Genomic DNA, 22,456 nt, shown 5'->3' with positions numbered 1-22,456 from the left:
GTTTCAGAGGTTTTTTCCTGTTAAAGTTTTAAAGTTTGCTCTTCTCATTTTCTTGCTTTCCATTTTCACTTGTACTCTCCTTTTTCCATTTATCCTGCAAGTAAATATTTTCTCTCTTCCTAATTCCATTAAATTGCAGGAAAAAAAGCAACCTTGAGGCAATAAAACACAAACACCTTTTCCTTGCCAAAGAATAATCTGGTGTTATTAACAGTGTAGAATTCCTGAGAATGGGGAGACTATTAGTTGTCTGGAGCAGTTAAAGAAACTGGTCTCTTTCACATCCCATGCCTTAGGCATATTTCTGTAATTCACTCTCTCTGCTGGGGTTAACTCTGCGGTTAACACAGTGGAATTTCTTTTGAGAGCCGGAGGAGATAGGCAAAAACAATTACCTAAGGTTGTATCCTACAGAAAACTGCTGTCTCATTACCTCCTTTCTTCTCTACTTAGGACCTGATGATGTGTCTACCATTCACGGCTGCAAGAATTTACAGGTTGCAGTTTCCTGGGAACCAACAAAGTTGCTCTTCATCTCCCAGCTCCCTTCCCTCGGCTAATTCTTTGTTTCACTTTTTTTACATGATTGGCTACACTGTACATCACTGCTCCATACCTGTAAAACACAGACCAGGGGAGGTACCATGCTCCTGACTAGGGTAGGAGGGCTCTGGAGATGTCCTTCTCCTGAAGGAATGTGTGACTGGGCAGGAAAACAAAGAATTGGAGCTTACTGCCTACTAACTTCAGGGATGAAAATAATGAAACCTCAATGCAAGCTCTTAACAAGAAACATAGCATAAAGGCTTGTTATGCAGATAAATATCATCTCCTTATCCTGTGTCAGATTTCTTTTTACTTACTGGTAATTGGTACCAAAGAAAAAAGTTTCTGGCTATGTCACAAGGTCCAAATTTTAAAAATTGTAAAATATTTAAGTGGCATAATTCTACTTATTTTAATTCTACTTCTTTCTACTTATTTCAATTTAACCTATATTGATTTAAGTATATTAAGGATCTTACCCAGTATATAATCAAATACAAACCTTATACAGCAGAGATACAGGAGAAAAATATGCCAAAAGGATTTTTTTCCTCTGTATTTTTTTTTTTTTTTACAGCTGAAAGACAGTAACAGCTGTGCTTAGAATAAATGTCATGAATCCAGGTAACTGTGAAGAAAAAAAAAAAGCCTAGTAGCACATATATCTCTTTGATCTCTCTCCATATGTGTTCCAGAATGACGGAAATGTTTTTGTCCAGACTCCAGCTGTGGGGGATACTGGTGTTACAGAAAGCCACCTCCACTGCTGGCTCTTCTGCACTGACAACATCGGAGTTGATCTGTAAAAGGATCAAAAAAAATAAAAAGATGGTTAGCCAGTGGTGGGTCTCACTTAACCATTTTACCCTTTATTTTCTTTCTTTCAAGGTCTTTTAAAATAAAATTCAATGATGAATGAATGAGAGATATTAGTACTCATTCTTGAACACATGACTTCTAACTTTCCAGAAGTTCAGTATTCCATTTATTGGTATTTTTGCTGCTGAGAATTATGAACAACACAGAAATTAAATATGTCTTAAGGGAAACTTAAACCAAAATGAGTGTTTCATACCTGGGTTTGTGTTTGTCAAATAGGAAACTACCAATGCCACTTTTACTCATGTCATGTAACTGGTGGAACCACTTATGGAACAAGGTCATATTTAATGCACATTAGGCAGGGAGGCTCAAGCCTTTTCAAAGTCTGGGACTGTGTGGAAACTATTTTCTAATGCAGCGCATATACAGTATACATATAACTTTTTTAATGTAGGATGAAATTGATCTCAAGGTATAGAATCTATTTGTTTGGTTTTTTCTCCCCCATTTCTTAATAAAAGTCAGATTTTGCCTGTCATAATCTTTCAAAGCACTTACTTGTACACTGCCACACTTACCACAGCTGTCTCCTGTGTGTATCAAATGCAATGTGCTACTGCCCGCATTGTCTGTATCTCCAGATAAAATGTCATGCTGCTGCTGCCATGCAGCCTGTCACCTGTGCTTAAGTACTTCCCTATCATGGAGCTCACCTCTGACTGCATCTTGGCAGCTGCCAAATCAGTCTTCCAGGAACCATGACAAGAACTGTAATACGGAGCAAAATTTGTAAGGCATACCAAGGACAGAAAAAAGGAAAAAAACCAAAGTAGTGTATGAATCACTGCTAATGTAATACAAAAAATAAATTGCCTTTAAGTAAGCTGCAGTTAAATGGCCATATCAAATCAAGGAGGCACCTGAAGAAACACTGAACATGAATTTATGAGCAGAAAGCCAAAATTTTCACCATTGCTTAAGTCATATATTGCCTAGCTCCTCCAAGATTTGCCTTTATCAGGTAAATGTGACTAACTTGTCCTGACTTGTCATGTGACAGAAACAAGACAAGAATTAGTAGTCTAGTGGCTAGGAATATTGTTCCTGGAAAAATGAAACAGAACAAAACAAACAGAAAAAGCAAACAAACAAAACCCTGGTTTCTTTACCTGTAACATGATAATGTTTAATTTGGGGGTTTTTTTCTAATCTTGTCTTCATAGATTCTAATTAATAAATCCTCTAAAATCTGGAAGAAAAAAATAGAAACTTTTAAAAAATTAAAACTTTTCCCCCTTGAAAATTCTGGACTGGAGTTTTCTGGCTTAAGCTCATGCTGTTCTAAAAGTAATGCAAACATATTTGCATTAAACACCTGTTAAGCTTACTGGTCCTTTCTGTCATACAGAAAATATTGAAAGAGATGCATTTTACCTTATTTAGACACTTTATTAGTACAGAAATTTCAGTTTCTAGTTCATCAGTTCTCATGTTAATATATATATATATCTATTACACATGCTGAAAGGCAGGTGACTTCAAACTTTTTTATAGCAGCATCCCATTCTCTTCTATTACACAGCTAACTAATGAGTTTAAGGTGAGATTCATCAGATTAAATATTGGTGCCTACAGTGTTTACATCTGAGTTTATCACCCTGGATTGCTTTTATCAGTGGAGAGATATCAGCCATTTCAGTCTGTAATTAGTCTGGCCTGGCTTAGGTCACTTCCTCAAGATGCTATAGATTGTTTTCATTTCTCTACAACTACTTTTATGTAAGAAGAGGCAATCTTACTTTTGACATGCCCTAGGTGACTATATTCTCCATTCTTCCTTCAGTTTCATCTAACAGTTATACCTAAAGAAGATTAAGCAACTTATTTGGTCAGAAGAGGTGATCTCTGTTTTGAGACTCTCAAAGGGTCTGACTTCATTCCACATAGTGAAGGTCCCCATTTAATTTAGAACAGGAATTATAAAATTTAGGTGCAAGGGAGATGCCATGAATAGGTAAACAGACAAATTTTACTTCTGATTCCTCTCTGAATAGAGATTACCCAAAAAGCAATAGCTGATTGAAATATGATCTTACAGGGTTTGCAAATGTGCTTTTGTCCCTACACAAGCAGACCTGCAACATGGCATTGTCATGACATAGCTGCAAAACAAACAGACAAAAGCAATTTCAGACGGATTTGTACTGTGACGGGTTTTGTGATTAAAGGGTCATCTCCACACAGTTGAAGAAGCCCAGAGGCACAACAGCAAGCAGAAGGATGAGTTCCTCCAACTCAGTCCCTCTCAGGGCATCTCAGGAGTGTGTCAGCCCCTTGGGCTGTGACTGAGACCCATCACCATCAGTCAACAGGTGAGGGTCTCCAGGCCTCCTTACAGACTGAGAGTGGATACTGCCTATAAAGGCAAGCAGTTGGCTGTGGGGTGAAGGGAGGAGTATTTTGATATTTTACAAATCTGTTATGAGACAATTAGAGGAGAAACCAAAGGCAGGGAAAGGAAGGGATCTGGATGACTTGTGAAGTAACAATGGAAAAAAAGAGAGATAAAGAGATAAAGGGCCAGGTACTTCTTATCAGCCTGCTGGTCAACATGTCTGATCACCTCAGGCTGTCCTGTACTCCCATCAGATTCTATTTCCAACTATTTTTCTGACTAAGGCTCTTATTTTTGGCATGCATGTGTGTGCATGGAGACCTGAACATCAGCAGACGGAACTGGGGACCATATATCATAGGGACCACATTTCTTGGGTGTCAGCAACTAGAGAGGCTAGAATGGTACGTGTTGGCATGTGCTCACTGGCTAAAGTCCATCTGGACTAGCTGGTGAGTATGGCAGAAGGTTAGGAGCGAAGTATTGGAGCAACTGTAGAGACCAGTGTGGTCTGAGAGGACACAGGTGATCCAAGCCAGCAACTGGGGAAACTGTGAGGTGCAGAGATCAGACTCATTTGTGTCTCGTGTTTTTGTGCATGAGGAAACTGGGAAACAAGAGGATCCAGGGGTCTGCTACTGTGGTCAGCTACTGTGTAGGCTGTGTAACTAAAGCCAGCTGCTGAGGGGATCCATACTATGTGTATAAATTGCCCACTAAAAGACCATCCTGCGAGAGATGGAAACAGCAAAGCTGCCTGTGCTACCTATATCTGTGTGAATGTTTCTGTTTGTGGTAATTTTTATGGCCAATTATGTAAGTATGCATATATGTATTGTGGAAGTGTACATATGTAAGTTTATACCTATCTAGGATAGGTACTTAGCTCAGTCTGACTGCTGAGTGGATCTAGGACTACGGGACTCTCCTCTGCCAGGCTATGGGATTCAGCAACTTGCAGCGAATTTTCTATGCATTTGACTTCTATGTGTTATTTAAACAGAATGTTATAAACAGTTATAAACTTACAGAAAAATGTAAGGGACAATTTCGATCCTTTGGTTCAGATGAGAATTTCTCTTATATGAGAGACAATTTCCTCAAATATCAAAACTCAAGGGGTTCCTTCTGTGTTTTATAATACTTTTGTTCAAAAGCTGCAATCTCTGAAAGACCTAGTTGTGAAGTGTGGGAATGAATTTTGTACTCTATTTTCATTGAAATAACTTTTGGTATTGGATAAAGCCGTGGACAACCACTTCTTCAGTCCTTGCTATGCTGGTTGTAAGTGTGGAATATTTGTGAAAACATTAAGTGAGTCATAGAAGTTTGGGGGTTGAAATAGAAGGGGGGAAACTACCTTGAGGAAAGGAAAAATTGTGCAGAGAGAGGATTTTTAGTATAACATTAAAAGCTCCCAGATTTATTTGTCATTTGAAATTGCAGTAAGTTATATACCTGGGTCTTTCTAAAATAGAAGTCTATTTCTCTGTCTACACATCTTAGGTTTTATACCACACCCATGATAATTACAATTTGGCACAATATGCTACTGAAGTTGGCTGTTGCAGTTATTTCTAGAAAAGAGTAAGCAATCAGAACAATAATTTTCATGTCTTCTTTCAGAATAAAAAGGAATCAGCAGTCTACAATAGCTGTATTTTTTATGGAAGATTTTGCCCATTTCTTGCACTGTATGCTATATGATGAGACTGATATGACCATTAGCTTATCACAGTTTCTTTGAAAGGTATGCCAGTTGGAAGTAGCAAGTCACAGTCTTTACTGGTTTGGGTAAAAACAGAAACAAGTCTGAGAACACCACTGACTTAGTTACTGTATTCTTAATCTGATTCCTTTCTCACTGTCATTCAAAGAATATATGCAGTTAGTTACTTTGGTGTGATGGGAAGTCATTCAGTACTTAAAACAATAAAAATGAGCATATTAGGTTGAAGTCATGTTCCATCTACCCTTTTCCTAACAGTGGCTAGCAGAGGAAGAATAGATGCATGTAATAATTCGTATTAATGTAAACAGAGGTTGTAGCAGTGTGCAGGGAATTCTGAATCGAGGCTATAATCTTTCTCCTTGATAGCTCCTGGATTTGTCTTCTGTGATGCATTTAGTTGCCATCTGAATCCATGAAAATGTCTGGCATCCACAAAACCTCTTGCAAATGACTTCCACGGTTTCAATTTTATATCATGACTGGAGAGGACATGGTATCTTTCATAAACTACTTTGGAGAACAGAAGACTACGCAAAATTAAAGTAGTTCAAGAACTAATTGGTAACTGTCAATAAAGTGATTTAAAGTGATTTACAAATAATCTAGTAAGCGAGAGCTTTACATCTTCTCTCTGTAACCACACTAAAGCCTACCTTTAAAAACGTATGGTTGTCTAAGTTTGATTGGCTTGAGTTACAGGATCCCACATTACCTTTTAGATGTGTCACAGAGACAGCTAAATAAGTACACATCTTCAGTTAGAAGTGTCTCTATATGATTTGATCAAGAATACACCAACCCTCTGCAGACAAATCAGGAACAGAACTCAGCCTTCCTTAAGATCCATCTATGGTTTTTTTGTGATAAAAACACCAATCCCTTTATTCAGTGTCTATCCTGGTTCACTTACTTTTGCCACATCTTAATCTCTAGTGGTTTTTTGTATCAGATTTAGTTGTAAGCAAATGGAGTATTTATTACTCCAATTTATGAGGTATTGCTAGGCAGAGAAGTCCTTGAATGCAAGGACCTACCATACAGTTCGCAGAAACCTGTATTCTTTTTTTTTTCTTTTTAAGGCTATAAATGACTTTCATTTCTCGTTGATAGAATTTATCTGTGAGATGTGAAAATCACAAACATATTCATCACAATCCTTCCTTTCCAGGTCCAGTTAATGGGTGCACATTCTCACTGTGATTGCATCCCGTTTCTATCAATTTATATAGGGGAATGATATGCTGTTTTCTATTAAATATTCTGAAGAAAATATATTTTCAAACTCGAAATCCTTCTCATACTATAATGAATCTATTTTATTACACTTGAAAGCATGTAATAGTATGTCCATTTCAATTATATTGAAATTCAGTGCAAAATACCTTTTTATTAAAATATAGCATCTGCTTGTAAAGCAATATGCACTCTTACAGGGAAAACAAAGAACCATGCACCTGTGACATTGATTTAACATTTGAAGTGACAAAGAATTTCCTTAAAAGAAGAGAGTAAATTGTTAAGGATTAAAAAAGAGATAAGGAAAAACATCACTCTGCCCACTTTTCTATTTACAACAATAATTTGTATCTTTTAAATAATGGTACTTCACTGCATTTAACTATACATTTAACTATGTTCTCATCCCCTGCATTAGGACTGTTTCTGACTTTAGCTCAGAACCATTGCCTCATATGCCACAAAAATCTGCAGGCTTGGGGTGGGAGTAAGCTATATGTAATTACCTCTCTCACCTCCACTTCTTGGGACCCATCTTTGACATCCATTGGCAGTGCTATACTTCATAGCAAAGTGAAAAACTGCACTATAAGCTGTTTGCTTTCTGATTTGGTTCTGTACCATTAGACTGCTACCAGTCAGCAGCTCCAGTGATGTGCATTAAAATGTAAGTTATAAAACGCTATGATAGTTATGTGACTTTTTTTGTTTGGTTGGATTATATTCTTTCCAAGATAGTGGAAAGGAATTTCTGTGGAAACAATTTATTGGAAATTAACACATTTAAAAACAAAGAAAAAGAAGCTCAAGCCTGCTCTCTCCAGTGAGTGTTGCAGGGCTTAAGCAACATTCAGCTGTTAGTATGATGCACAATTACGTTTCCTTGGTGTTAGACCAACAGTGTGATGGTGTTGTAGGGACTACCATCTCTGAGCCATATTCTACTAGTATGTGTAACAGGAAGATCAGATAGCTGAGGACTGATAAAAAATTACTAATGGATTCACTCTCTGGAATCTGAGAAGAGCTACAGCTGCCTGGCAAGCAAGGGGAGTGAGGCTGCAGTATTTGCTTCCACAGCACCAGTCAGAAGGAGTAAAAGGAAAACTTAACAGTATAAACTGACAGCTGCTGACTCCAGGCTTTTAGTAGCCTAGCAGATGCTGTGCTGAACAGCACACAGTAACAGCGGAAGAGCACAAACAAGTGGAATGAACCAGAGAGTAAAATCTGCATGCAGTGTCTGAGAAAGGCCACTAATCCAAATTATTCCAATGAAATGCTGCAGTAGTACAAAGCAGTCCTCCTTTGCCTTACAAGCAGATATCATATAAGACTACAAATCCCTCAATGACCTTCAGACTCCAGAAATGGTTCTCACAGTCAGAGTGCAAGGACATATAAACACAGAGACGGAGAAAAGCCAAATAGATGTTTATCTGAAAAAACATTCTTGAGACTGTGCCTAGCCACATTCTCCCAATAATCTTGGAGGAATAATTTTCTTTCTCTCTTCTCATCTCTGAGTCAGAGTTTTGGCATGTCAAACAAGGTTGGAGGTATGGCAGAGTGCAAGCAAACCAAATATATGTCACTCCAGGCCAGAAAGATCACGACTGCGAGCAAATGTCACAGGACCTGTGGTGATTTGATCCTGGCCAGTATCTAAGCACCAATATAGTCCCTTGTTCAATCTACCTTCCCTTCTCCAGAAAGACAGGAAGAAAATAATAGCAAAAGAGAGAAAAGTTGTGGGTTGTAGGGAAGTTTAATAAAGCAAGGAAAGAGGGGGGGGGGGAACTAAAAGAGATGTAGAGGTAGTCTTTCATCACCCCCACAAGCAGACCAATGTCCAGCCAATCTACAAGCAACAGTCACCTCTTTTATTGCCAAACATAACTCTATGTGGTACAAAGTACCGCTTTGGCCAGTTCATATTAGTTCTACCAGCTGTGTTTCCTACCAGACTCTTGCCCAGTCCCAGACTACTCACTGCAGAGGGCAGAGTGAGTTAAAGAGAAAGCCTTGATGCTGTGCATATACTACTCAGTAGCCAAAACATCAATGTATTATCAATACTATGTTAATCACAAATCTAAAGCACAGCACCATACAGGCTGCTGTGATAAAAGTTAGCCTCCATCTCAGACAAATCCAGTGCAGAATCATCCAGCTTGTCCCAGGTTGCTGCTGCTGCCCCTTAGACTCTTGTTAGCCCTGCCCATACCTACCTGGTGTTCAGGGGGGTTTCCAATTCCAGCAAGATGGAAATTGAAATACCAGGAAAGATGGATGAGATTGCCAGCCTTTTCTTTGTTGGCAGGCTTTTTGGGAGCCACGTGTGGCCTCTGGATGTCTCTGAATAAGCTGACTGAAGATAGTGGTGTCAGAAATAACCTGGCAGTGTCTCAAATTAAAAATATGTCCTATTTCACCCTGAATTGCTGTTTCCTGGCACATTTCAGGGTAACTTAACTTTTGGTACCATTTTTCGTACGGACATCATTGCCAGAACTATGCTATTAATCAGGCCATTCATTATTAGTCATATGTTCACTTCCTTCTGTGGGAATATCTGAAAAACTGTCCATTAGCCAGATTCCTCAAACTAGCCCTGGTTTTCCTGGAAAAGGGAAACTCTGCAGGCATCCCTGAATACACACACACACACACACACACACACACACACACACATACACACACACACACACACACACACACACGGCTTCATCCATCAAAGAGAGCACTGATCAGGAGTGGTGGGGGAGGGAGGTGAGAGAATCATCTCACACAATAAGTTCACAGTGCAGATGTCTGCCTCCCAGCTGCTTTTGTGGTAAGAAAGGTCCAGAGGTGCTCAAGATTAGCACATCACCACATCCATCTGGTACCCAGGGAATTAAAAGGCACAAAAGGCTCCATGGGTGTCTATCAGCTCTGCAGGCAGGCAATTTGTTATCACTTACTCCCTATTCCCACACTATTCTCCATGCTCTTCCTTCTGCTCTTGTGCCCTTCTTAAAGAAGACAGGGCAACTTACAGAGCCACTCCCAGAGACTTCACCCCCCAGTGTGTCCTGTCTCAGGGTTATTGTTTTTTCCCTGTCTCCTGCAGATTGGACTGCCAGGAAAGGGAAAGAGCAGGGAGTTCTTGGCTTAAATGAAAGTCCACTGTGGTCAAAAATGCCTGTCTTCTTCCACTATATAGGTCTCAGACTCAAGTCTCTCTGTAGAGGTGGTTTTCATAGTATTCCTAGAAGATTAGGAGACCAAAATCTTTATCTTAAATACCTACCTTAAGAAATGTTTTCCCATGATAACACGGAGTTTTGTTCCTTTGCATCTAACCATTAAGTCCTGTTCTTTACTGTGTCTTTGCAGGTATGAAAGGAAAAGCTGTTTTACCTAATACTTTTACCTGCCTTTTCTATTAATAAAGGTAGCAAATGTCCTTGATGGCACATGCCATGTCTCTTGTCTTTTCTAAGTATCTAAACTTTCCCTTTCTATCTACCAACACTGAAGACATGCTCAGACTTGAGAAAAGTTTCTCATGAGCTGAGTAATCTGAAGGAACAAAGGCAAGTCCTATGTCAAAAAAAGAGCACTTTTTCCACAAGCAGTGACTATCAACTGGATTTAAGCCTTATTCCTATAAATACTTCTGCAAACATTTTAATTCTACTCATCCACTTAAAATTATTCACACATGTAAGACCATGTAAGATCAGGACTTTACACTATAAACACTCTGGGAAAATAAACAGATACTGGGTTTTTTTGTTTGGCTGTTTTTTTTAATTACAAACCAAAGGTTCTGAGTGGGAAGGAATGTTAAATATAAAAGAGAAAAGTTATACTTTCTTTATTAAAGGAAATTATTTGAACATCAGGAAATTAGCAAATAGCAAACCAAAGCAGTTCTCAACCACCGCATAACCTTCTACTATTTGCTCAACTCAAGGCACTCATTAGTTCTCAACTTTGAATCCTAAAATTTGTGAAAAATGCCTCATTAGACATTTTGCATAGCAATATTTTCTATTTCCCGATGAAAAATATGTTTCCCAATTCACTAGAACACAAAAATACACTGAAATACCACTCATTAGAAAACAAACAAAAGAACAAGACACAGTGTTAATAGCTGTCTTTTCTAGATAATAGAGATTGCATATTGAAGCTTTAAAAGTAATGTATAGCCCTGCATCACCATGACACTGATTACAAAATGGTTGTCTTCTACAACTCCCATTAAGTTTTCTCAACTTAAACAAAACACCTTAAAAGCTGGTGGCAGAACATATTGCTGAATTGCAGCTTGTATAGTTGACATATTAAGTAACATTAAATATGTAGTGATTTCAATTTTAATAATGAAAATAATAGTTAAAACTATGAGAAAGTTATGGTAGTCTGATTTAATATTTCTCAGGATTATATCTCTAACAAAATATGTAAAACACATTTAGAAACCATTATAGAAAGCAATGCTACTGTTCCAGCAGCATATTTTAACTTTAGAGTGAGTAATGGCATAAATGGGTTTCTGTTGATGTAGGCTTGGAAGAGTTACAAATATTACAAGGGGAGGAATACTATGTTGTACCTTCTAACAGTTCATTTTCTTTGTTAAGGAAGGTAGTTAACACTTTCCTTTAGAGATTGTGATGTGTGGCACAGGGGAAGCAGGCATTATATTCCCCTCCTTACAGATGGGGACACTGTAGAAGAAAGAGCCAGAAGCTACATCTGTACAGATAAACTAAACAGGGTTCCAGCATAATACTAAACCTCAATCTTTTATAGTAAAGGACAGGAAGGTTTCAAACCTATGTCATTCACGTTTCAGGAGTCGCCACAGGCTTTGATCCATTAGTCAGGAGATCTTGCATGTTCTGACATTTAAGAGAATCAAAAACTAAAGATATAGTTTATTATAGTTGGCTACCTTGGCAGAAAATGATCCTGGTAGCTTTAACTTTATACTGAGTCTATAGCCCAGGTAATGTTCCCAACATCATCACCAGATGAGTGGTACCAAGGCAAGAAAAAGGCAAGGCAAAGCAAATGTCTTCTGAATCTCAGCCTAACACACTTTCTGTGTGAACACAACTCACTTTTTGCTTTATAATTTTAAGTATTCACTCTCAGATACTAGGTGAAGAATACTGCAATACATTTTAAACTCTATTTTTACCTAAATGTTGTTTTCATGGTATTTAAAAGACATTAATTTCATCTATGGAAAAAGACTTTTTGATCCTACTGAAAGCTTCAGCTTATCCAGAATAAGTAAAGCCCAAAAGAACTTGAACAAAGAGTCCAAATAGTTTAAAAACAGAATAAACATTTTTTAGAATGATTGGTGAAAATTTTTATTAAAGGTATATGGATCAGGCAGGTTCAATAGCTGTTAAACTTTGGCAGAGTTTTGTCCAATGCTGATATTTAACACATAATTGGGCTTTAAGATCTAGATCTGGCTCTGGAAATGGGCTGGTTTAAATATGAAGTGAGGGTAGAATACAGAAATAGGACTGTTTGCCTGGGTTTTTTTTTTAAATATACATAGACCTATTCAGTTACACTGAGATGATTACAGGAGCTAAAGGCTTACTGCTTTTTTAGAGTAACAGATGGTACTGTTGAAATTTTTGCTGTGTTAAAATATTTCACTTACTTTCTTGATTAATAAATAATATTTACAGTAGTATTTGAATTAGGCCATGCCTGTTAATTTTGTTGTTCATAAATATAAAGTCTATTAAAAAAGGGGACTTAGGGCACTTTTTTTCCCTCCTCTTGGTTGTTAATTGTAAATGCTTATGACATATAATATTCTTATGGTGCCGTTGTTATTCTTTCAGTGCTCAAGGCACTATGATTTCTTTCATAGTGGGGGATACAGTATTTATTGTTTTTATTTATAGTTAACAGCATCTGACTCTGTCATATATATTTTTCTAAGCTTCTCTGCTCTTGAGTCATCAAAATCACCCAGGGAGAGATTTACAGTAAATCAGAGCAGACGCTTTCTGTACTTGCCTTTCCCCTCTAACTGAGTTGTGTAAGTCTTATTTAAATGTGCTTCTGGAGGTAATTTTAGTGTAGGTATATTTAGTTCCTTTTATATTTTCAGCAATCTTGATAAAATAAAAGATCCCTCATGCACAATAAACTTGTGTATTCAGAAGTGAAGTGTAGCACTTAAAGTTGCCCCTGTTGCCCTGGTTTGGAGGATATTATAGGTTACTTATTCGCTTAAGTCCAAAGAGAGCCTGAGCCAATCTGCTAAGGTCATAAATTAGAAATGCTGTTGGCCAAATAAATAAGGACTTACACCTTCACCTTCAGCGAAATGACTCCAGTTTCACAGTAGAAAGAAGATGGACAGACTTTGGCTGCCTAACTCAATGTTTTTTCTTAACTGAGTATATCAGTGCTCTAGTTACAGCTTTAAGGATTTTTTGGAAGACATGAATGTGAGGCAGGAAAGTTCAAGATCAATTTACAGCAGTGACATGTTTTCTTACCCTATGTTTCACTGAGCAGATGGGAAGAGCTTGGGGAGGGCATGAAGTTCAGTCATGTCTGGATAAAAGCATTAACTGCAAAATCGTTACAGATTCTCAGCACGTTCTGTAAGTAGCCTTTTTCTTTCACACATGATTTTGAAATGGAAGGATAATATATCTCAGGATATAATGCTGAGAAATATGAGTTTAATTTTTATTTGCATATAAGAAGGAGACTAAAATAATGCATCTATGGGGAAAACAGTATTTTTGGGTTATTTTCCTACAGTTGTGAATTGATGTATAACTTCAGAAATCGCTGTAGTTCCCCAGATGGGAGTTAGGTGGAAGTTAAGCACTATAAGTCAGCTTTACCATCCTTAAACCTCAACTCAGATGACTTACTCTTCTGGAAGCACTTGAACTATAGAAGTGACATGGTTTTCAGCACTAGGGTTCCTCACATACCTGAAGTCTTGCTTTGTCTGTCCAAGAGTCTTCAAGTTTTAACAAGGCTAGACAAGTTTGTATAGCTTTGGGCTGGCTTGGACCTATAATTTAGATGCAACATTACCAGGAAACTTGAACAAGTTCTATCCAGCAGGCATGCTGTGAGGACACTTACAAAAATTTCAGTCACACTTGCCGTTTTTGTAAGAGTATGTGTTTCAATGCATTCCTTTTATACAGAAGGGTCAGTGGTTCGAGCATAAGTTTCAGACCCAGAGGACCTGGGCTTCAGTTGCACTCTGTCTGAAATAACTCAGAGCCACTTTTCCTATAATTTGCCCTAAATAGGAAGCAATTGTCTATGTGTGGCCTGGGACAGTCAAAATCTATGGTAAATCCTATTTTAACAACTATTTGAACTCATTTTAAAGCAATTTCACTATGGGGAAACCTACTAAACCTACTAAAATAGGCATTGTACTACAGCAAAAAGAAGAAGAAAAAAAAGAAAGAGTGAGAGGAAGAGAGAAGGAGAGAAGGCTCACCAACTCTGTGGTTAAAAACCTTATTTCATAGATGGTGTTGGAAAGTTCTAGGTTCCACCTCTTGCTCTAAGGCCCTAAACCCTGACACATCTTAGAAAAAATATAAATGGAGCATGTTTAATTTATCTGTGAAATTTAAACACAACTTGAGGGAGGTTTCTTTTCTCTGCTAGTTTAGATTAGCTGTTTTTCCATGTTGTAGCATTATAGCTCTTGGCTCAGAATGCTGGTTATTATGGATCATCTTGTAAGGTTCTTTCCTATCTCCAACTGCTGTTTGCAAAGGTGTCTAAACATTACGGTGTTCAGTGCTGTGATATCCTGGTGCTTCCTTAATATTGTTGTTAGTCTGCATGTTTGTTTTCCCCATCTGACATCACTACCCGTAATGATGAGGGGTCAGTCTCACCATATTTCTCCAGGAACAGTGTTAGAAAATACAGCTTTTATACCCCTTCAGGTAATGTTAAACATTTATCTGCAAAATATGTGGAGATATCTTAGATTTTCTGGGAAAGCTACTAAACCAAAAAATAATACCTATTTAGCAAAACAAACAGGTAATTTCTGGCCAGCATTACAAAGCAGAAACTGCAATATCGGAAGACATAGGTGCTCATAGAGTTCATGGAAGTCTTCAGAATTTAGGCTAGTTAGTCAAATTCAACTTCGAGGGCAGAGCTCTGATTATTTCATGGACTGGACTATAAAATTAAGCTGAAATTACTGTATGCTGAGAAGGGACCCTGGTTGTTTGTTGCAATTGAGAATATTTTGGGATGGAATTATGACAATGTTTACCCAATTTAAGAAAGAAAAGAAGTTGTACAAAGCACTATTTATGTGCTTCTCACGCAGGTGTAACACACCAAGAAAGCAAATCTGCTGCTCTGCTTGTAACATGTATGCAGAAAGAGGACAGCCTCCACCTGTGTATCTATTGAAGTTCAGATCATGCCTCATTGAAAATAGAGCTGCATTTGGTTTCCATGGGGTGGAAGAAAGTTAGTATTTGAGCAATTCGCCACCTAATTTGTCACTAATCACTGATAAATAAGTTAAGTAATTTACACCCTGACTACAAAATGAAATATGCAACAGTGATAGTAGGCAAAAGACCTTAAGACTTTTTAAGATAAATTCACAGAGAACTCCTGCATAATTGCAGTGTTCAAGTACAACAGTTGAGTTTCTTGTATACCATTCTCCTGGACTGAAGTAATACCTCATGGACTTAAAAACTCTTTACAAACACCACTGTGTTTATTTAGTTAAGGTTTACAATATGAGCTAAATATTTGTTTGAGGGTAGAAAGCAAAGGAATCTCTTGGATGGAGGTTAGAGAAGCCATGAAGCCAGAGATGTGAGAGGGACTGATGGTTACAGAGGTGTTTGAATGTCTAATCAAAGAGAAATATTCCTTTCCTGAACTATGCTTCCTCTTCAATACCACTTCACCTTTGGGATAAAGAAGAAAGATGAGGTACAGAAAAAACCCTACTGTTAATATTATGTGTATCAGATAATGGTTTAAAGAGACTATCCTCTCAGATTTATTTGGTGAGTAAAAGAGTATAAAATTATTAGGACTCGGAGCATAGCTTTTCTAGTCCACCATTATAAGCTTGGCAGCAAAAACATCAGGCCAAAAGCTGGTGAATGTTCAAGATCAAGAAGAATAGAGAAGAGAGAGAAGAGAGGGAAGAGAGGAATGAGGCACAGATGAGGAAGGGGCATGCAGCTGCCTGGCCCAGCAGTAGGGGAAAGCAGAAGACAACACTTCGCAAAAAACCTGACACAAATTTGTTTTGTCAGATGTGCCTCTGTAGCAGGAATCAAAGGAGTTCAAGTGCTTCAACTTTCTTCTCCTTGATGTACTGAGCCTCTCTCCCTTTTTGCACACTACTTTCCAGGGCCACTCCAAAAGGTGAGCCCTTTGTTTTGGGAGCTCCACTGACTGTAAGATCCTACTGCTCATAAACTGCTGTACTAATCCAACACATACTGCTGGCTCGAGTGCACATATATTAATCTTGCTAGAAACCTTTGTTTTAAAGAAAGAAAAAAGGAAAAGAACAAAAAATCAAGCAAACCTCAGTGGTTATATTCCAGCTGCTGAGCTTCCAGAAAAATTCCTAGCACACGTTCGTGTTTTAACTTTTATTTCAAGATTTACTGTGAAGAGGGGACATAAACTGAGTGAATGTGGATGAAACTCCATCTTTTCTAATAAGTTACGTATGTTTACATGGGTGCTTGAACTACCCTATGCCACGATATGATTAGTTTGACAGGAAATAAACAGGTAGATAGATATCTCTCTTGCTAGTTGAAATGTGATTTCTCTCTTCCCAGTACTGTTTAATACTGTGAAATATTAAAAGGAAGGTAAATACAAAGCAGACATTTCTGACCTCTGCCTAGTGCTGTTCTTTATTAGTAATCTGATGATTGACTTAAATTACTTTGAGGCTCTTCACCCTAATGACAGAAGCAATACAGACGCACATTGACATGAATTGGTCCCAAGGTGTTTCCTGAACTTAGTGAACTTGTCCAAAGGAAGAGCAGCAGAAGGTATTCAACCTGTTTGGCTCATCTGTTTTCAGCTGATGTCTGAGAGACTTGGGAAGATTTTCCTCAGTTCTGTCTCTAAGGACAAGGAATAAAGAGAATAGAAGAGAATCTTTTACTCAGCGTTTAGCAGCAGTTCCTAGAGTAGTGGGTAGTAAGATATATTCTCCTTTGAACAGATTTCCAATAAATCTGGAAAGGCGCAGGGGGTAGAAGAGATCAATGAACCATGCTGAGTTACAGAATGACCTTACAGCCCACAGGAAGAAGATCTCATTGGTGTTTATTTTTAGATGACAACTGTGTTGAACTGACTTTTCTTTTTTGGCAAAGGCACTAAGAACATAAGTGGTATAAATAACACCTATGATAATTTTGAATACAGCAGAAAGGAATCCGGTGAGGCATCCAGCCTCCTGTTAATATACACACAGAACCCCAGTAAACATAATTGTAAATTTTAACCATGCAGTGGTAAAAGAATAAATCTTATGCCAATTAATGACACTACTGGCTATTTTGCGTAAGGTTACTAGCAAAATCTTGCCTCATGAACAAGATTTATGCACAAGTTTGGAGAGAGCTGCGAAAATAAAACGGGTGTAGCAGCAGCTGGCAGTGACATAGGTTTTCACTGAGTCTTCAGAAATACAATGAAAAGCAGAGATAGTTTAAGAAGAGATTGTCAAATAAATGGAAAGGAATGAAAGAAGAGATACAGAGTAAACTCTCCAGTCACATTTTAACATTATTTATTTTCTTATTTATTTAGGCAATTCATTTTTGAGGAAAAATTATGGATGACAAGATTTACTCTCTCAGAGCACAGACTGCTTTTTGTTTGTGTGAGTACAGTGAAAAGTCCACCTTAATTTTGGCTAAACAAGAAGCAACATCTTGACAGTATAATTTCCATAATGTCTGGTTTTATTAATTTCTGTTCTTGAAACCTCAGCACAGACTCAGACTCAGGAGTCTTTTTTTGTTGTTGTTGTTATTAACTGGAATCTTAGTTTTCACTAAGTGGCAATGAAGTAACAAGTGCTAATGCTTGCAGATACCATGTTGAAAATGTGTTCTCATCTCACTTCATTTTAGGGGGAAGAAAAAGTGACAAAAATGCTTCCTAAACTCTTATTTATTCTTTATTACTGTTTATAATTTAGCTATGCGTATAACGTTTTTACTGTTATTCTGATATATCATGATGTATGCCTGTTTCTCTGCCAGGGATTATTGATGCTTTCAGTTACAGCACTGTACTTTTCCATGTTTAGTATATTCCATTGTAATAGGTATCTTAAAATCAGAGTGTCTTGGCTATATATTGAGTGTTGTGATGGAGATGAAGAAAGGAGGAATAGCTGCCAATATGAATACAGATATCTGAGCACAGACTAAGCAGGGACATTAATACTGCACTCCTTAAGGGGAGCAAGGACAGCTCAGGCACAGCAGGAACAGCTGCTGTTAACATGGCTGGTAACTGAAATGCTGCCTCTTGAGAGGGAGGAAATGCTGTAGCTTTCTGTGTTTTCACTCTGGTATACTTGGATTTAGGCATGGATTTTCCATGACTAGCATATTTGATCCCCAATGCATTTCCAAACTTTTTTTGGTTGAAGTGAGCATCCATGGGAGCTCAGGGGGCCTTTCCTTGAAGATTTTCTTTTTACGTATCCCATTTTATTGATTTATCCCACAAGGGAAAAATTAACTTTGTAAAAGAGATGGAGGGGACTTCCTCCCTTCATTTTCAAAATTAATCTGAGAAACAGAAGAGGAGAGGAATAGTCCTTGAAGTGTTAAATAGATCTTTAAGAATTTTTGAAAATTACATAGGAAGTGAGAGGGAATATCTCTACAGATATTTTGCCAAAATACTAGTAACATGTGAGAGTCATTCTCTGAAGACATAAAATTATGATCCAATTAAAACCAGATGATAGGGAAAAAAAGTCATTCTGAGTCTAGACTTAAGTTTAATGACTCAAATTCATATAAACTCAGTTAAATATGCTGACATAGGGTTTTTTTCATTAATTCAAGAATAAACATTGTGCTTGTGCTTGAAAGAAAAGTTCAATGTGTTATATTTTGCATACTTTTTCTGCTTTTTATTAAAATACAGAATGAGAAGTAAATGAAAAAATATTCTAAAGAAAAAGTATGTGAAAAAATGGAGCATGTGCTCTCTCTAAAGGACAATATTAAATCTCATATTATATTATAATATAATTTAATTATAAAGAAAAAATATTAAATACTCAGTTTATGGCTCTTGGTACATGCTGAATGGGATCTATAATTAATTTATTTTACAAGATGGTCCATACCTTTACAAGAAACTGTCATGTTCTCTTAAGTTCTGAGGATCTTAGCATATATTTATACAAAATTCAAATGCTATCAACCCTGCTTTGGTCAATGGAACTTTTCACAAAGCTTCATTTTGCAAAACTATTCTGATAATAATAGAGAGGAAAAGAGGGAGTCCCACTATAAGCTACAGAGCTATGTTCCAAAAGTTTCGTGGACATGAGCAGGAAAGACACATAAGGCTGTGTGTAAGTTTTATATTAGATGAAATAGGTTTTGTGTTTGGTTCTTGTAGCCAACAGACATAGCGCAATTGGTGTCCACACAAATAACCTCCCCTCCAACCAAAACATGTTGATGACATTCAAACAGCCTATTGGGAATGTTTTCAAACACATCACCCTTTAAAGCATTCCCAGACATGCTAGTTATCATGGTAATTTAGTAGTTTTGCTAGTTCTCTTGGACTAAATATACCAGAAACCAGGCTAACAGGTTAGCAATATGAATGATTACATATCAGTATCCTACTCTTTTTTAATTTTTGAAGACATAACTGTAAATATTAGATAACTAATACAAATTACTTAGTGGGGAGAAGCAAAACCACAGGGATCCTCAATGTTCAGGAGGTGATGATTTTAATACCTTATGTTGACTGGTAGCTTATACAAATTCCACTAAGTACAGCAGCAGCAAATGTAACTACAAGTCAGCAATACAACAACAAAACCCAGCTAATGACTACAGACAATTATAGCAACAGAACAATGAGTTAATCATAAATTAAACATGGCAATGAATATGTATGTATGTATGTATGTATATGTGTATGTATCTATCTACCTATCTTTGTAGCAATCCTATAAGGTAAGTAACAAAATTATATAAAAGGCAGAGGATATTTATAATAAACTCCATAGCACACAGTCATTTGCAGCATAGTATTCTGGTTATGAGTCACTCTTCAGCCATTGGCGCCTAGAAGTCACACTAAAAGCATGGAGAGATCCAGGTACATCCTGCCCAGTATGTCATGCTTATTGGAGAAAATGCTCACCTTTCTCAGCCCCTGGCACCTGCAACGCTGATTCTCTTCTGCTGACCCCACATTGATGAATTTCTGAGTTGTCTTTTATCTCCTTATAATACCATGACCCACTGACCACATGCATTCTCAGCTGTCCAGGCTGTCCTTCTGCTATTTTGCTGAATACATTCCAGTTCAAACACAAAGAGACTGGGGAGGCAGTTCTTTGAAACTGGCAGAGAGACAGTTCTTCTCTTTTCTTTTTTTACAGCTGTCTTAGCCATGAAGTTATTGCAATGTTCTATTCATTATGCTGTCTCAGCAGCTTGTTAGTTCAGCAATTCTGTTATAGTATACAGATATTTTAAGGCCCACCAGTCATGCTTACTCAGCAACTGTGTTAGCCTCTGTCCTACCTCAAGCAATGTCAGATGCAGTTTTGCAGAATTTAGCAAGAATTGTACTATTCAGTGCTCCAACCCCATGAACACAGAGGGAAAAGTGATATATTGTGTCCCATCTTTGCTCAGCAGTTGACTTCCCAGCAAAAACAAGATGTGCCAAGGTTTACTGGTCTGTATTGTAGTGGCTTCAGCCACTACAACTCCTTTGTCAAAAAATCAGGATCCCCTTTGCCATTTTGGATTTTCTCTTGCAGCTATCCAGTCTTATCATTTGAGTTTCAGGTCTGTTCAAGCATAGCCAAGAAAACAATTCTTAATCAATACCTTTCTGGGTCACTGGAACTCCTTGTCAGCAAATATGTTTCAGGACTGCAGGAAAGTCATCATGGTCTTTTCCCTTTCCCTGTATGATATTAGCCTTTGCCACTCTGAGACACATAATGACCACTTGATAACCTTATTTCAAAACCATGCGCAAATACCGTTGCCACTTCTGAGGTAGGTGAGAGTGATCTGTTTCTGCATAGAGAAATCTCTGCAACTCCAAGTGAAGATGATGGGAAGACATATTACTTACCAGTGACTACAGTGCTACACAGGCTCCACACAATGACCAAATATGTTGCCGTATGGTCAACACCCAGGAAATTCTTCCCTATCCTGAAGGATTTGTTTACTGTTTGATCAAAGGCTGGAGTAGGGCAAAGAGCAGATGGTGGCTTCGGTGGCTGCAGTGTGACAGCACCAGGATTAGCCCCGGTGTAAACAAGCAGAGTGACAAGCCAAGAGGAGGAGGATTTGGTTGACAAAAAGCATTTCCACAGGTCACCTGCTGTAAAAATAGCATATGGTTAAGGAGATTGCAGACTGCTCTTTAGATTTAACATGGTCTGTGCTCCTTGGCACCAAATGTAGAATAAAAGATATACTGAAAAAGCAGCACTGAGAAAAAGAACATTCTGTGTGTGTTTCCAAAGGAACCAAAAAATAAAATAAAAATAACTAATGTAAATAACTGAAGAGATTTCCTGACCCTGGGAAGCTGTGATTCCCCTCCCATGATTTAAACTCTATACAAGTGCCTGAGAAACTTCAAATATTGAAAATGTATTCAAACATTAATACATAAAGTGTCACATTTATTCTACACTAGAGGAATGATGCGATATCTGATGTGGTTAAAATATCCCCCCCACACTAATATTTGAATACCAGATGTAAATTTTTTGTGCACCTTAAGCTCCTTCTCAGGTCTGCATGTGCAGATGGAAGTCATAATTTTGTGTTTTAATTAAATATAGAATGCTCACACACTCTTTGCACATTAAATGTTAATGACAAGACCGTGACATAAGTGTATATTTATTTTTTTAATAAATGTGGTTCATAGATTTGAAGGTTCTGTTGACATCATAGACTATTTTCCTCCCAAGTTTTATTAGTGTTTTTCTAACCTGTTTCATATTTCTCTAAAATGAGGCCACTGCCACTCCCAAGTACACTTTCTGCTGGTGGTTACAATCAAAGGAATAGCTGACAGAAGACTGAAGTAAGCAAAGAGAAGAATATTTGCCATGCAAGACTTAATTGTTGCTGAAGTTAATTAAATTAAAATGAGAGTACTGGAAATTCTTGCACTGCACAGAAGTTTTTACTGAGATGTCTTTTGCTTTTGAGTTTGGTTTGTTTTTTCTTACATACCAACTCCCTGATGTACAGTCTTCTTTGCACATTTAAATTAGTTGGTTGCTCAATATCACTTAACAAGATTCTAAACCAGAATTACGAAGTGTTCAAAATGACCTTTAGAGCCTAAGTGTTCCTCTAATCTATCTTTTTACCATCAATAAAAGATTTTTCGTATAAAGAAGTAATTTAAGCTCA

General features: G+C 37.5%; 1 long non-coding RNA gene across 2 annotated transcripts; it reads right to left on the bottom strand.

Annotated features, from left to right (window-relative positions):
• Window positions 1–1,086: 1,086 nt before the first annotated feature.
• Window positions 1,087–21,181, bottom strand: LOC113942863. 2 transcript variants are annotated; one of them, XR_003526082.1, is made up of 4 exons: window positions 21,150–21,181; window positions 16,339–16,420; window positions 2,538–2,617; window positions 1,087–1,346 (listed from the first exon to the last, which is right to left on the bottom strand). It is a non-coding gene; the product is annotated as an uncharacterized LOC113942863 (long non-coding RNA). The 2 variants fall into 2 exon arrangements; XR_003526081.1 differs by lacking the exon at window positions 21,150–21,181 and having other exon boundaries at window positions 16,339–16,463.
• Window positions 21,182–22,456: the final 1,275 nt, after the last annotated feature.

This window comes from Corapipo altera, unplaced genomic scaffold (genome assembly GCF_003945725.1).
Source record: "Corapipo altera isolate COAL_440 unplaced genomic scaffold, ASM394572v1 2b, whole genome shotgun sequence".
Taxonomy (NCBI): domain Eukaryota; kingdom Metazoa; phylum Chordata; class Aves; order Passeriformes; family Pipridae; genus Corapipo; species Corapipo altera.
Note: the sequence above shows the minus strand (reverse complement) of the source record. Positions and strands in the feature narration are given on the sequence as shown.